Consider the following 16,813-nt stretch of genomic DNA (forward strand, 5'->3'; position numbering starts at 1 on the left):
ATAAGTAAACAAAGAGAATAAAAATCATAAATAAGTAAATGAAAAAAAATCACAAAAAGATAAGTGTCATTCATATTTTGCTCTATTCTATCTGTGTGATTATAAAAAAAGATTATATTATATACTTGCTACTTTATTTTGTTATGAGTTGGCAATACATAATTTTTGTGACACAAAATTTAAGAATCTACTAAAGTATACGTTTCCAAGTCTAGCTTTCATTCATGTCTCTGTTTTCCCTATTACCCAGACCGACTTTTGTTAGATTTGTGTGTAACCTTCCACTGTTTTGTTTTCTTAAGTTAAATTTAAAAATTAAAACAAAACAAAACAAAACAAAACAAAATATATATATATTTAGGGCAGTTTAAATTGACAATGAAATTGAGAGAAAGGTACAGAGATTTATATACCCCCTGCCTCCACACATGCATAGACCCCCAATATCAACGTCCCCTGCCAGAGTGGTACATTTGTTACAATGGATGAACCTACATTGACACATCGTTATCACCCAAAGTCTGTTGTTTATATCAGGGTTCACTCTTGCTGTTGTATATTCTGTGGGCTTGGACGAATGTATAATGAAGCGGATCCACCATTATAATATCATACATTGTATTTTCACTGCCTTAAAAATCCTCTGTGCTTCGCCTATTCATCCTTCTCTCCACCCTTAACCCCTGGCAACCACTGATCTTTTTGCTGTCTCCGTTGTTTTCCCTTTTCCAGAATGTTATATATTTGGAATCCTACAGTATATAGCCTTTTCACATTGACTTCTTTCCCGTAGTAATATGCATTTACTATTACTCCATGTCTTTTCATGGCTTGATAGTTCATTTCTTTTTAGTGCTGAACAGTATTCCACTGTCTGGATGTACCATAGTTTATTTAACCATTTACCTACTGAAGGACATCCTGCTTGCTTCCAAGTTTTGGCACTTATGAATAAAGCTGCTATAAATACTTACGTGCAGGTTTTTGCGTGGACATAATTTTCAACTCCACATACCAAGAAGTATGACTGCTGGGTGGTATGACAAGAGTATGTTTAGTTTTGTAGGCAACTGCCAACTGTCTTCCATTTTTCCATTCCCACCAACAATATATGAGAATTCCTGTTGCTCCACATCCCCACTGGCATTTAGTGTTATCGTTTTTCTGGATTTTGGCCAAGAATGACCAAATAGTTATAGTGGTATCTCATTTTTTTTTTTTTAATTAATTAATTAATTTATTTATTTATGGCTGTGTTGGGTCTTCGTTTCTGTGCGAGGGCTTTCTCTAGTCGCGGCAAGTGGGGGCCACTCTTCATCGCGGTGCGCGGGCCTTTCACTATCGCGCGGCCTTCTCTTGTTGCAGAGCACAGGCTCCAGACGCGCAGGCTCAGTAATTGTGGCTCACGGGCCCAGTTGCTCCGCGGCATGTGGGATCCTCCCAGACCAGGGCTCGAACCCGCGTCCCCCGCATTGGCAGGCAGACCCCCAACCACTGCGCCACCAGGGAAGCCCCCTCATTTTTTTTTTTAATTTGCATTTTCCTGATGACATATGATGTGTAATATCTTTTCATATGTTTATTTTCCTTCTGTATATCTTCTTTGGTGAGGTATCTCTTTGGTTCTTTGGCCCATTTTAAAATTACGTTGTTTGTTTTCTTATTGTTGAGTTTTAAGTGTTCTCTGTATATTTTGGATAACACTCCTTCATCTGATGTGTCTTTTGCAAATATTTGCTCCCAGTCTGTGACTTCTCATTCTCTTGATGTTGTCTTTTGAAGAGCAGAAGTTTTTAATTTTAATGAAGTTCTGCTTAGCAATTCTTTCTTTCATGGATCATGCCTTTGCTATTGTATCTAAAAAGTCATCATCATACCCAAGGTCATCTAGGTTTTCTCCTATGTTATGTTCTAGGAGTTAGTTTTGCATTTTACATTTAGGTCTATAATCCATTTTGAGTTAATTTTTGTGAAGGGTATGAGTTTGGGTCTAGATTAATCTTTTTGCATGTGGATGCCCAGTTGGTTTAGCACCTTTGTTGAAAAGATGATTTTTGCTCCATTGTATTGCCTTTACTGCTTTGTCAGAGATCAGTTGACTGTATTTATGTGGGTTTATTTCTGGGTGCTCTATTCTGTCCTAATGATCTAATTTGTCTGTTATCTTGCCAATACCATACTGTCTTGATTACTCTATAGTAAGACTTGAAGTCGAGTAGTGTCAATCCTCCAACTTTTATGAAATCATCATTTGTTAAATTTTGGTATAGTATCAAAGAAGAATACCCACAATTATCTGAGAAGAATGTGAAATACTCCACCCTTTTTCAACTGCACATCTATGTGAGGTTGGATTTTCTTTATAATAGTTCAAAGCAATATATTGCTAATAGATTGAATTTAGAAGCAGATGTGAGAATCCAATTGTGTTTTATTAAGCCAGACATTAAAGATACTTGCAAAACTTTAAAACACTTTCACTAAATTTTTTATTTTGGAAAATGCAGTTGTTTTCATAAAAGCATACCACTTGTGTTAACATGTAATGGGTTTATTAAAACGTTTAAAATAAACATTTTTAAAATTTCTATTTCAGGGCTTCCCTGGTGGCGCAGTGGTTAAGAATCCATCTGCCAATGCAGGGGACATGGGTTCGAGCCCTGGCTGGGGAAGATCCCACATGCCGCGGAGCAACTAAGCCCATGAACAACTACTGAGCCTGTGCTCTAGAGCTCGCGTGCCACAACTACTGAGCCCGCGTGCCACAACTACTGAGCCTGTGTGCCACAACTACTGAAGCACGTGTGCCTAGAGCCCGTGCTCTGAAACAAGAGAAGCCACTGCAATGAGAAGGCCGCTCACGGCAATGAAGAGGAGCCCCCACTCGCTGCAACCAGAGAAAGCCCGCACGCAGCAACAAAGACCCAATGCAGCCAGAAATATAAATAAATAAATAAATAAATAAATAAATAAATAAATTTATTTTAAAAAATTCTTTTTCAATTTCTAATATGGTAAGTATCAATATATATAGCCTACATAAACGAAATCTCTTTGGGGTCATCAATAATTTTTCAGAATCTGAAGCCCCCTGAGACCAAAATGCTTGAGAATCATATTCTTGCTTCTCTGTTAGGGTTGGGCAATTTGAAAATGGGTGAGGTCTGAAGGTTCAAGGCAAATCATTCGTTAGGGTGGTTTTTTTTTTCTTTTTTTTTAATGTGCATGATCTATTCTCTGAGTTAATTCTCATGTCTCCATTGATACAAGTGGAAGTTTGTTCGCTTTAGAATAGTGCACAAACTGAGCTAAACTATTGTGAACGTGTTTTTTCTTTTCCTCTTCTCTTTCTATTTTTACCATTTTGCTTCTAGCCCAATGATTCCTACTTATAGCGATACCTTTTATGCCTTAAATAATCTTGTTTTTAGTCTTTTATTCAGAATTCACCAAGAAGCCTACTTTGTCCACTCTATTCTGAAGCAGTGCTATCACCATGGGGGAAGTACACTGAGCATGGGATATGGCTATGTGTGGTGAGAGGCTGCTATGAAGTTTTATAAGTGGCAGAGGGTTATGGATAAGAAGTCATCATTATCAACAAGAACAAAAACAACCATAAGACAATCCATTGAGCATCTTTATATTCCATCTCTATGTTTTTGTATCTGGGAAAATTTAGTTTGGAGATAAAGAATTTCTATATATATCTATGTGGATATGGGGTATAATGTTCTGTCTAGGAGACAGATGTTTGGTTACATACTTCCTTTTAGGGATGCACCATAGTTTGGTGTTAGCTAAAATATTTGGCCAACGTTTTTGTCTTTGGTTCAGGCTAAGGCTTTTGGAAGGATGACTAGACAAATGTCTACTTCAACTGTCATCCCTAAACATTCAGCAATGTGGTCATATAAGTTAAACCATGTTGAATCAGCATAACAATGCCAAGAACAAAGCATATAATTCATATTTACTACTACTACCTGCATATTCACTTTCAAACAGATTACATTCTATATGTAGTTTGGGATGAAAAACATCTCTGTAGATTCTAAATGTTGATAGTCTATCCATCTGTTGAAGTATAAATGTAAATGATATTGCAAAAGTAAAATGCAACAATAATTAATGATTGTAGAAATTATTTTATATACAAAAATAACCAGAATATTTCAAATAATAAATATATAAGGAAATAGATATAAAATAAAGATTAATATTAAGATAGAATATGTTAGCTAAATAACTTTAGGAAGAATATTATATCTTCTTAGAGCCAGTGAATATTTATAAAATTTAAATAATACAAGAAAGAATAATAGAAATCATAGCATAGAGATTAGAATTAATCTTTGAAGTTGTATTAGTATTCAAATATTAATGAAAATTACCTTTAAAACTATTCTTATTGTACAGTATTTTTTAGTTATTTAATTCCATTTAGGCCATGAGTCTTTCAGGAAAAAGTTCTCTTTAGAAATTCTTCACATCTTGAAGGATGGATAAAAAGTAAAATGTTAAATTTGCCTTGTTCAATTTGACAAGGTGGGAAAACAACCCAAATCATGTACAACATCTGTAATAGATCATCTTTGATCTAGACATAACAAAGAATATATAGAATAAAGGAAGACAGTGTTAAACAAAAATGAAGAACTTCTAAATATGTCCATCTACCAACCTCAGTTGAAAGAGTGAATCTATTTAGTATAACAGATGAAGTGTATGGTGAACTCAGGATCAATCCATCAGCTGACAGTATTGAGGAACTGATTTTCCTATATTATGTCAAATTTAAAAAATTTTACTAGTGGCTTTAATGAAAAATTATACTAAAAACCACTTTTGGGGTAAAATCCCAAGATTCTGACATCTGAGAAGTTCAATCTATGGTGGTCACCTAAGGGTTTGGTCTTAGATTTGGCTGAATGTTGATTTTAACATTTGTTTATTTTGTGTTACCACGTAATTTGGTGCATCTCTACTTTTTTAAAGCGTCACCCACCCCCTTTTATAATAAATGAAAAAGGAAGAACTAATAGTGCTACTAATGAAGTAGGACATCTTTCCTCTGTGTTTTTCTTTGTTGTTTATTTGTTATGTAATTTTTTCTTCTCTGAAATGTTTATTTGCTTTCTGTCCATTTTTTTTTAGGGAGTGATGGTTATCTTTTTTACTTACAGTTTTGTAAGAGTGCTTCACAAATTCTGTTTATCCTTGTTTTATCATTCATTTTGTGGCTTTTGTTTCCCCACTCTGCTTTTGATGTCTTTTGATGAACAGAAATTTAAAATTTTAATGTGTCACGTTTATCGGTATATTTTGTTTGAAAAGTTCTTTCCTAACGTGAGGTCATAAAAGTATTCTCTTATATGTTTTTCTAAAAGTTTTGAAGTTTTGCCCTTCACATGTAAATCTTCAGTCAGTTTGGAGTTTATTTTTTGTGTGTCTGTATTAAGGTAAGGATCCAATTTTATTTCCATTTGAATAGCCAATTCTTTCAGTACTAGTCATTGAGTAATCTGTTTCAGTGATTTTCGATGTCATCTCTGGCATAAATCAAGGTTCCATCTGTGTGTGGTTCTGCTTTGGGCCTCTCTATTCCATCGGTCAATTTAGCTATTCATTTATAAATACTACATTTTAAAATTACGGTGGATTTATAATGTCTTGATTTTAGTGCAGAAAGTGTTTTCCTAACTTACTCCTTTCCTCCTTCTTCAACAGTGTCTTCACTATTTGTATGCTTTGCTTCTCCTCATAAATTTAAAACTTGGGTTGCCAATTTTTTTGAAAATTTTGCAGTGATTTTTGTTTCTTGAAGTAAATGTTACATACCATAAAACACAGATTTTTAATGTACAATTCAATGAGTTTTGAAAAGTGTATAGCCTTATATAGCCAGTAGCCAGTCAAGGTAGAGAATGTTTCTATCACCTCAAAAGTTCCCCTGTGATCCCTTTCAGTTAATCCCTACCTGCCAGAAGCAACCACTGTTCTGGTTTTCTGTCATCATAGGTTAGTTTTGCATGTTACTGAATTTTAAATAAATAAATTCATTTGGTATGTACTCTTTTCGGTCTGACTTTTTTGCTTAACTTAATGTTTTTGAGATTTATTCATGTTTTGTGTATATCTGTACACACAAATACTTTTTTTAAAATTGTTGAGTAATTTTCCACTGCATGGATATCTCACAATTTGTTAGTCCATTCTGTTGATGGTCATTTGCATTGTTTTCAATTTTTGGCTATTATGCATAAAGCCGCTCTAAATATTCACATACTTTGTATGGACATACATTTTCATTTCTCTTGGTAATTACCTAAATGTGGAGTTGGAGGGTGATAGCATAGGAATATGTTTAAATTTATAAGAAAATGCCAAATAGATTAATTTTTTTTTTAATCAGTCATCAATTTTATACACATCACTTTATACATGTCAATCCCAATCGCCCAATTCAGCACACCACCATCACCGCCCCACCGCAGTTTTCCCCCCTTGGTGTCCATACGTTTGTTCTCTACATCTGTGTCTCAACTTCTGCCCTGCAACCCGGTTCATCTGTACCATTTTTCTAGGTTCCACATACATGCGTTAATATACGATATTTGTTTTTCTCTTTCTGACTTACTTCACTCTGTATGACAGTCTCTAGATCCATCCACGTCTCAAGAAATGACTCAATTTCGTTCTTTTTATGGCTGAGCAATATTCCATTGTATACATGTACCACAACTTCTTTATCCATTCATCTGTTGATGGGCATTTAGGTTGCTTCCATGACCTGGCTATTGTAAATAGTGCTGCAATGAACATTCGGGTGCATGTGTCTTTTTGAATTACGGTTTTCTCTGGGTATATGCCCAGTAGTGGGATTGCTGGGTCATATGGTAAATCTATTTCTAGTTTTTTTTTTTTTTTTTTTTTTTAAACATCTTTATTGAAGTATAATTGCCTTACAATGGTGTGTTAGCTTCTGCTTTATAACAAAGTGAATCAGTTATACATATACAATATGTTCCCATTTCTCTTCCCTCTTGCATCTCCCTCCCTCCCACCCTCCCCATCCCACCCCTCTAGGTGGTCACAAAGCACCGAGCTGATCTCCCTGTGCTATGCGGCTGCTTCCCACTAGCTATCTATTTTACATTTGGTAGTGTATATATGTCCATGACACTCTCTTACCCTGTCACATCTCACCCCACCCCCTCCCCATATCCTCAAGTCCATTCTCTAGTAGGTCTGTGTCTTTATTCCCGTCTTGCCACTAGGTTCTTCATGGCCTTTTTTTTTTTTTCCTTAGATTCCGTATATATGTGTTAGCATACTGTATTTGTTTTTCTCTTTCTGACTTACTTCACTCTGTATGACAGACTCTAACTCCATCCACCTCATTACAAATACCTCCATTTCATTTCTTTTTATGGCTGAGTAATATTCCATTGTATATATGTGCCACATCTTCTTTATCCATTCGTCTGTTGATGGACATTTAGGTTGCTTCCATGTCCTGGATATTGTAAATAGAGCTGCAATGAACATTGTGGTACATGACACTTTTTGACCTATGGTTTTCTCAGGGTATATGCCCAGTAGTGGGATTGCTGGGTCGTATGGTAGTTCTATTTGTAGTTTTTTAAGGAACCTCCATACTGTTCTCCATAGTGGCTGTATCAATTGACATTCCCACCAACAGTGCAAGAGTGTTCCCTTTCCTCCACACCCTCTCCAGCATTTATTGTTTCTAGATTTTTTGATGATGGCCATTCTGACCGGTGTGAGATGATATCTCATTGTAGTTTTGATTTGCATTTCTCTAATGATTAATGATGTTGAGCATTCTTTCATGTGTCTGTAGGCCATCTGTATATCTTCTTTGGAGAAATGTCTATTTAGGTCTTCTGCCCATTTTTGGATTGGGTTGTTCGTTTTTTTGTTATTGAGCTGCATGAGCTGCTTGTAAATCTTGGAGATTAATCCTTTGTCAGTTGCTTCATTTGCAAATATTTTCTCCCATTCTAAGGGTTGTCTTTTGGTCTTGTTTATGGTTTCCTTTGCTGTGCAAAAGCTTTTAAGTTTCATTAGGTCCCATTTGTTTATTTGTGTTCTTATTTCCATTTCTCTGGGAGCTGGGTCAAAAAGAATCTTGCTGTGATGTATGTCATAGAGTGTTCTGCCTATATTTTCCTCTAAGAGTTTGATAGTGTCTGGTCTTACACTTAGGTCTTTAATCCATTTGGAGTTTATTTTTGTGCATGGTGTCAGGGAGTGTTCTAATTTCATACTTTTACATGTGGCTGTCCAATTTTCCCAGCACCACTTATTGAAGAGGCTGTCTTTTCTCCACTGTATATGCTTGCCTCCTTTATCAAAGATAAGGTGACCATATGTGTGTGGGTTTATCTCTGGGCTTTCTATCCTGTTCCATTGATCTATATTTCTGTTTTTGTGCCAGTACCAAACTGTCTTGATTACTGAAGCTTTGTAGTATAGTCTGAAGTCAGGGAGCCTGATTCCCCCAGCTCCATTTTTCGTTCTCAAGATTGCTTTGGCTATTCGGGGTCTTTTGTGTTTCCATACAAATTGTGAAATTTTTTGTTCTAGTTCTGTGAAAAATGCCAGTGGTAGTTTGATAGGGATTGCATTGAATCTGTAGATTGCTTTGGGTAGTAGAGTCATTTTCACAATGTTGATTCTTCCAATCCAGGAACATGGTATATCTCTCCATCTATTTGTATCATCTTTAATTTCTTTCATCAGTGTCTTATAATTTTCTGCATACAGGTCTTTTGTCTCCTTAGGTAGGTTTATTCCTAGATATCTTATTCTTTTTGTTGCAATGGTAAACGGGAGTGTTTTCTTAATTTCACTTTCAGATTTTTCGTCATTAGTGTATAGAAATGCAAGCGATTTCTGTGCATTAATTTTGTATCCTGCTACTTTACCAAATTCATTGATTAGCTCTAGGAGTTTTCTGGTAGCCTCTTTAGGCTTCTCTATGTATAGTATCATGTCATCTGCAAATAGTGACAGCTTTACTTCTTCTTTTCCGATTTGGATTCCTTTTATTTCTTTGTCTTCTCTGATTGCTGTGGCTAACACTTCCAAAACTATGTTGAATAATAGTGGTGAGAGTGGGCAACCTTGTCTTGTTCCTGATCTTAGTGGAAATGGTTTCAGTTTTTCACCATTGAGGACAATGTTGGCTGTGGGTTTGTCATATATGGCCTTTATTATGTTGAGGAAAGTTCCCTCTATGCCTACTTTCTGCAGGGCTTTTATCATAAATGGGTGTTGAATTTTGTCGAAAGCTTTCTCTGCATCTATTGAGATGATCATATGGTTTTTCTCCTTCAATTTGTTAATATGGTGTATCACATTGATTGATTTGCGTATATTGAAGAATCCTTGCATTCCTGGGATAAACCCCACTTGATCATGGTGTATGATCCTTTTAATGTGCTGTTGGATTCTGTTTGCGAGTATTTTGTTGAGGATTTTTGCATCTATGTTCATCAGTGATATTGGCCTGTAGTTTTCTTTCTTTGTGACATCTTTGTCTGGTTTTGGTATCAGGGTGATGGTGGCCTCGTAGAATGAGTTTGGGAGTGTTCCTCCCTCTGCAATATTTTGGAAGAGTTTGAGAAGGATAGGTGTTAGCTCTTCTCTAAATGTTTGATAGAATTCACCTGTGAAGCCATCTGGTCCTGGGCTTTTGTTTGTTGGAAGGTTTTTAATCACAGTTTCAATTTCAGTGCTTGTGATTGGTCTGTTCATATTTTCTATTTCTTCCTGGTTCAGTCTCGGCAGTTTGTGCATTTCTAAGAATCTGTCCATTTCTTCCAGGTTGTCCATTTTATTGGCATAGAGTTGCTTGTAGTAATCTCTCATGATCTTTTGTATTTCTGCAGTGTCAGTGGTTATTTCTCCTTTTTCATTTCTAATTCTATTGATCTGAGTCTTCTCCCTTTTTCTCTTGATGAGTCTGGCTAATGGTTTATCAATTTTGTTTATCTTCTCAAAGAACCAGCTTTTAGTTTCATTGATTTTTGCTATTGTTTCCTTCATTTCTTTTTCATTTATTTCCGACCTGATCTTTATAATTTCTTTCCTTCTGCTGGCTTTGGGGTTTTTTTGTTCTTCTTTCTCTAATTGCTTTAGGTGCAAGGTTAGGTTGTTTATTCGAGATGTTTCCTGTTTCTTGAGGTAGGCTTGTATTGCTATAAACTTCCCTCTTAGCACTGCTTTTGCTGCGTCCCATAGGTTTTGGGTCGTCGTATCTCCATTGTCATTTATTTCTAGGTATTTTTTGATTTCCCCTTTGATTTCTTCAGTAATCACTTCATTATTAAGTAATGTATTGTGTAGCCTCCATGTGTTTGTATTTTTTACAGATCTTTTCCTGTAATTGATATCTAGTCTCATAGCGTTGTGGTCGGAAAAGACACTTGATACGATTTCAATTTTCTTAAATTTACCAAGGTTTGATTTGTGACCCAAGATATGATCTATCCTGGAGAATGTTCCATGAGCACTTGAGAAAAATGTGTATTCTGTTGTTTTTGGGTGGAATGTCCTATAAATATCAATTAAGTCCATCTTGTTTAATGTATCATTTAAAGCTTGTGTTTCCTTATTTATTTTCATTTTGGATGATCTGTCCATTGGTGAAAGTGGGGTGTTAAAGTCCCCTACTATGATTGTGTTGCTGTCGATTTCCCCTTTTATGGCTGTTAGTACTTGCCTTATGTATTGAGGTGCTCCTATGTTGGGTGCATAAATATTTACAATTGTTATACCTTCCTCTTGGATCGATCCCTTGATCATTATATAGTGTCCTTCTTTGTCTCTTGTAATAGTCTTTATTTTAAAGTCTATTTTGTCTGATATGAGAATTGCTACTCCAGCTTTCTTTTGATTTCCATTTGCATGGAATATCTTTTTCCATCCCCTCACTTTCAGTCTGTATGTGTCTCTAGGTCTGAAGTGGGTCTCTTGTAGACAGCATATATATGGGTCTTGTTTTTGTATCCATTCAGCCAGCCTGTGTCTTTTGGTGGGAGCATTTAATCCATTTACATTCAAGGTAATTATCGATATGTATGTTCCTATTCCCATTTTCTTAAATGTTTTGGGTTTGTTATTGTAGGTGTTTTCCTTCTCTTGTGTTTCTTGCCTAGAGAAGTTCCTTTAGCATTTGTTGTAAAGCTGGTTTGGTAGTGCTGAACTCTCTCAGCTTTTGCTTGTCTGTAAAGGTTTTAATTTCTCCATCACATTTGAATGAGATCCTTGCTGGGTAGAGTAATCTTGGTTGTAGGTTCTTCTCCTTCATCACTTTAAGTATATTATTTCTAGTTTTTTAAGGAACCTCCATATTGTTCTCCATAGTGGCTGTATCAATTTACATTCCCACCAACAGTGCAAGAGAGGGTTCCCTTTTCTCCACACCCTCTCCAGCATTTGTTGTTTGTAGATTTTCTGATGATGCCCATTCTAACTGGTGTGAGGTGATACCTCATTGTAGTTTTGATTTGCATTTCTCTAATAATTAGTGATGTTGAGCATCTTTTCATGTGCTTCGTGGCCGTCTGTATGTCTTCTTTGGAGAAATGTCTATTTAGGTCTTCTGCCCATTTTTGGATTGGGGTGTTTCTTTCTTTAATATTGAGATGCATGAGCTGTTTATATATTTTGGAGATTAATCCTTTGTCCGTTGATTAGTTTGCAAATATTTTCTCCCATTCTGAGTGTTGTCTTTTCATCTTGTTTATGGTTTCCTTTGCTGTGCAAAAGCTTTGAAGTTTCATTAGGTCCAATTTGTTTATTTTTGTTTTTATTTCCATTACTCTAGGAGGTGGATCAAAAAAGATCTTGCTGTGATTTATGTCAAAGAGTGTTCTTCCTATGTTTTCCTCTAAGAGTTTTATAGTGTCCAGTCTTACATTTAGGTCTCTAATCCATTTTGAGTTTATTTTTGTGTATGGTGTTAGGGAGTATTCTAACTTCATTCTTTTACATGTAGCTGTCCAGTTTTCCCAGCATCACTTGTTGAAGAGACTGTCTTTTCTCCATTGTATATCTTTGCTTCCTTTGTCATAGATTAGTTGACCATAGGTGCATGGGTTTATCTCTGGGCTTTCTATCTTGTTCCATTGATCTATATTTCTGTTTTTGTGCCAGTACCATATTGTCTTGATTACTGTAGCTTTGTAGTATAGTCTGAAGTCAGGGAGTCTGATTCCTCCAGCTCCGTTTTTTTCCCTCAAGACTGCTTTGGCAATTCGGGGTCTTTTTTGTCTCCATACAAATTTTAAGATGATTTGTTCTAGTTCCATAAAAAATGCCATTGGTAATTTGATAGGGATTGCATTGAATCTGTAGATTGCTTTGGGTAGTATAGTCCTTTTCACAATATTGATTCTTCCAATCCAAGAACATGGTATATCTCTCCATCTGTTGGTATCATCTTTAATTTCTTTCATCAGTGTCTTATAGTTTTCTGCATACAGGTCTTTTGTCTCCCTAGGTAGGTTTATTCCTAGGTATTTTATTCTTTTTGTTGCAATGGTAAATGGGAGTGTTTCCTTAATTTCTCTTTCAGATTTTTCATCATTAGTGTATTGGAATGCAAGAGATTTCTGTGCATTAATTTTGTATCCTGAAACTTTACCAAATTCATTAATTAGCTCTAGCAGTTTTCTGGTGGCAGTTTTAGGATTCTCTATGTATAGTATCATGTCATCTGCAAACAGTGACAGTTTCACTTCTTCTTTTCAAATTTGTATTCCTTTTATTTCTTTTTCTTCTCTGATTGCCATGGCTAGGACTTCCAGAACTATGTTGAATAATAGTGGTGAGAGTGGACATCCTTGTCTCATTCCTTATCTTAGAGGAAATGCTTTCAGTTTTTCACCATTGAGAATGATGTTTGCTGTGGGTTTGTCATATGTGACCTTTATTATGTTGAGGTAGGTTCCATCTATGCCCACTTTCAGGAGAGTTTTTATCATAAATGGGTGTTGAATTTTGTCAAAAGCTTTCTCTGCATCTATTGAGATGATCATATGGTTTTTATTTTTCAATTTGTTAATATGGTATATCACATTGATTGATTTACATATATTGAAGAATCCTTGCATCCCTGGGATAAATCCCACTTGATTGTGGTGTATGATCCTTTTAAAGTGTTGTTGGATTCTGTTTGCTAGTATTTTGTTGAGGATTTTTGCATCTATATTCATCAGTGATATTGGTCTGTAATTTTCTTTTTTTGTAGTGTCTTTGTCTGGTTTTGGTATCAGGGTGATGGTGGCCTCATAGAATGAGTTTGGGAGTGTTCCTTCCTCTGCAATTTTTTGGAAGAGTTTGAGAAGGATAGGTGTTAGCTCTTCTCTAAATGTTTGATAGAATTCACCTGTGAAGCCATCTGGTCCTGGACTTTTGTTTGTTGGAAGACTTTTAATCACAGTTTCAATTTCATTACTTGTGATTGGTCTGCTCATATTTTCTGTTTCTTCCTGGTTCAGTCTTGGAAGGTTATACCTTTCTAAGAATTTGTCCATTTCTTCCAGGTTGTCCATTTTATTGGCATAGAGTTGCTTGTAGTAGTCTCTTAGGATGCTTTGTATTTCTGCGGTGTCTGTTGTAACTTCTCCTTTTTCATATCTGATTTTATTGATTTGAGTCCTCTCCCTCTTTTTCTTGATGAGTCTGGCTAATGGCTTATTAATTTTGTTTATCTTCTCAAAGAACCAGCTTTTAGTTTTATTGATCTTTGCTATTGTTTTCTTTGTTTCTATTTCATTTATTTCTGCTCTGATCTTTATGATTTCTTTCCTTCTGCTAACTTTGGGTTTTGTTTGTTCTTCTTTCTCTAGTTTCTTTAGGTGTAAGGTTAGATTGTTTACTTGAGATTTTTCTTGTTTCTTTAGGTAGGCTTGTATAGCTATAAACTTCCCTCTTAGAACTGCTTTTGCTGCATCCCCTAGGTTTTGGGTTGTCGTGTTTTCAGTGTCATTTGTCTGTAGGTATTTTTTGATTTCCTCTTTGATTTCTTCAGTGATCTCTTGATTATTTAGTAATGTATTGTTTAGCCTCCATGTGTTTGTGTTTTTTACGTTTTTTTCCCTGTAATTCATTTCTAATCTCATAGCGTTGTGGTCAGAAAAGATGCTTGATATGATTTCAATTTTCTTAAATTTACTGAGGCTTGATTTGTGACCCAAGATGTGATTTATCCTGGAGAATGTTCTGTGCGCACTTGAGAAGAACGTGTATTCTGCTGTTTTTGGATGGAATGTCCTGTAAATATCAATTAAATCTATCTGGTCTATTGTGTCATTTAAAGCTTCTGTTTCCTTATTTATTTTCATTTTGGATGATCTGTCCATTGGTGTAAGTGAGGTGTTAAAGTCCCCCACTATTATTGTGTTACTGTCAATTTCCTCTTTTATAGCTGTTAGCAGTTGCCTTATGTATTGAGGTGCTCCTATGTTGGGTGCATATATATTTATAATTGTTATATCTTCTTCTTGGATTGATCCCTTGATCATTATGTAGTGTCATTCCTTGTCTCTTATAACATTCTTTATTTTAAAGTCTATTTTGTCTGATATGAGTATTGCTACTCCAGCTTTCTTTTGATTTCCATTTGCATGGAATATCTTTTTCCGTCCCCTCACTTTCACTCTGTATGTGTCCCTAGGTCTGAAGTGGGTCTCTTGTAGACAGCATATATATGGGTCTTGTTTTTGTATCCATTCAGCAAGCCTGTGTCTTTTGGTTGGAGCATTTAATCCATTCACGTTTAAGGTAATTATCGATATGTATGTTCCTATGACCATTTTCTTAATTGTTTTGTGTTTGTTTTTGTAGGTCCTTTTCTTCTCTTGTGTTTCCCACTTAGAGAAGTTCCTTTAGCATTTGTTGTAGAGCTGGTTTGGTGGTGCTGAATTCTCTTAGCTTTTGCTTGTCTGTAAAGCTTTTGATTTCTCCATCAAATCTAAATGAGATCCTTGCCGGGTAGAGTAATCTTGGTTGTAGGTTCTTCCCTTTCATCACTTTAAGTATATCATGCCACTCCCTTCTGGCTTGTAGAGTTTCTGCTGAGAAATCAGCTGTTAACCTTATGGGAGTTCCCTTATATGTTATTTGTCATTTTTCCCTTGCTGCTTTCAATAATTTTTCTTTGTCTTTAATTTTTGCCACTTTGATTACTATGTGTCTCGGCGTGTTTCTCCTTGGGTTTATCCTGTATGGGACTCTCTGCACTTCCTGGACTTGGGTGGCTATTTCCTTTCCCGTGTTAGGGAAGTTTTCGACTATAATCTCTTCAAATATTTTCTCTGGTCCTTTCTCTCTCTCTTCTCCTTCTGGGACCCCTATAATGCGAATGTTGTTGCGTTTAATGTTGTCCCAGAGGTCTCTTAGGCTGTCTTCATTTCTTTTCATTCTTTTTTCTTTAGTCTGTTCCGCAGCAGTGAATTCCACCATTCTGTCTTCCAGGTCACTTATCCGTTCTTCTGCCTCAGTTATTCTGCTATTGATTCCTTCTAGTGTAGTTTTCATTTCAGTTATTGTATTGTTCACCTCTGTTTGTTTGTTCTTTAATTCTTCTAGGTCTTTGTTAATTATTTCTTGCATCTTCTCAATCTTTGCCTCCATTCTTATTCCGAGGTCCTGGATCATCTTCACTATCATTATTCTGAATTCTTTTTCTGGAAGGTTGCCTATCTCCACTTCATTTAGTTGTTTTTCTGGGTTTTTTTCTTGGTCCTTCATCTGGTATATAGCCCTCTGCCTTTTCATCTTGTCTATCTTTCTGTAAATGTGGTTTTTGTTCCACAGGCTGCAGGATTGTAGTTTTTCTTGCTTCTGCCGTCTGCCCTCTGGTGGTTGAGGTTATCTAAGAGGCTTGATTGGAGGCTCTGGTGGTGGGTAGAGCTGACTGTTGCTGTGGCGGTCAGAGCTCCGTAAAACTTTAATCCACTTGACTGTTGATAGGTGAGGCTGGGTTCATTCCCTGTTGGTTGTTTTGCCTGAGGCAACCCAACACTGGAGCCTACCTGGGCTCTTTGGTGGGGCTAATGGCAGACTCTGGGAGGGCTCATGCCAAAGAGTACTTCCCAGAACCTCTGCTGCCAGTGTCCTTGTCCCCATGGTGAAACAGAGCCAGCCCCCGCCTCTGCAGGAGACCCTCCAACACTAGCAGGTAGGTCTGGTTCAGTCTCCCCAAGGGTCACTGCTCCTTCCCCTGGGACCCGATGCGCACACTATTCCATGTGCACCCTCCAAGAGTGGGGTCTCTGTTTCCCCCAGTCCTGTCAAAGTCCTGCAATCAATCCCCACTAGGCTTCAAAGTCTGATTCTCTGTGAATTTCTCCTCCTGTTGCCAGACCCCCAGGTTGGGAAGCCTGACGTGGGGCTCAGAATCTTCACTCCAGTGGGTGGACTTCTGTGGTATAAGTGTTCGCCAGTCTGTGAGTCACCCACCCAGCAGTTATGGGATTTGATTTTATTCTGATTGTGCCCCTCCTACCGTCTCACTGTGGCTTCTCCTCTGTCCTTGGATGTGGAGTATCCTCCTTGGTGAAGTCCAGTGTCTTCCTGTCGATGATTGTCCAGCAGCCAGTTGTGATTCTGATGCTCTCACAAGAGGGAGTGAGGGCACGTCCTTCTACTCCACCATCTTGGTTAATCTCCCAAATAGCTTAAATTTATAAGAAACTGCCAAATAATTTCCAAATAGTTTCCAATAGTTTCCATTTTACATTCCCACAGCAATGCATGAGAGTTCCAGTTGCTC

Source organism: Balaenoptera ricei, chromosome 5, assembly GCF_028023285.1.
Source record: "Balaenoptera ricei isolate mBalRic1 chromosome 5, mBalRic1.hap2, whole genome shotgun sequence".
NCBI classification, from domain to species: domain Eukaryota; kingdom Metazoa; phylum Chordata; class Mammalia; order Artiodactyla; family Balaenopteridae; genus Balaenoptera; species Balaenoptera ricei.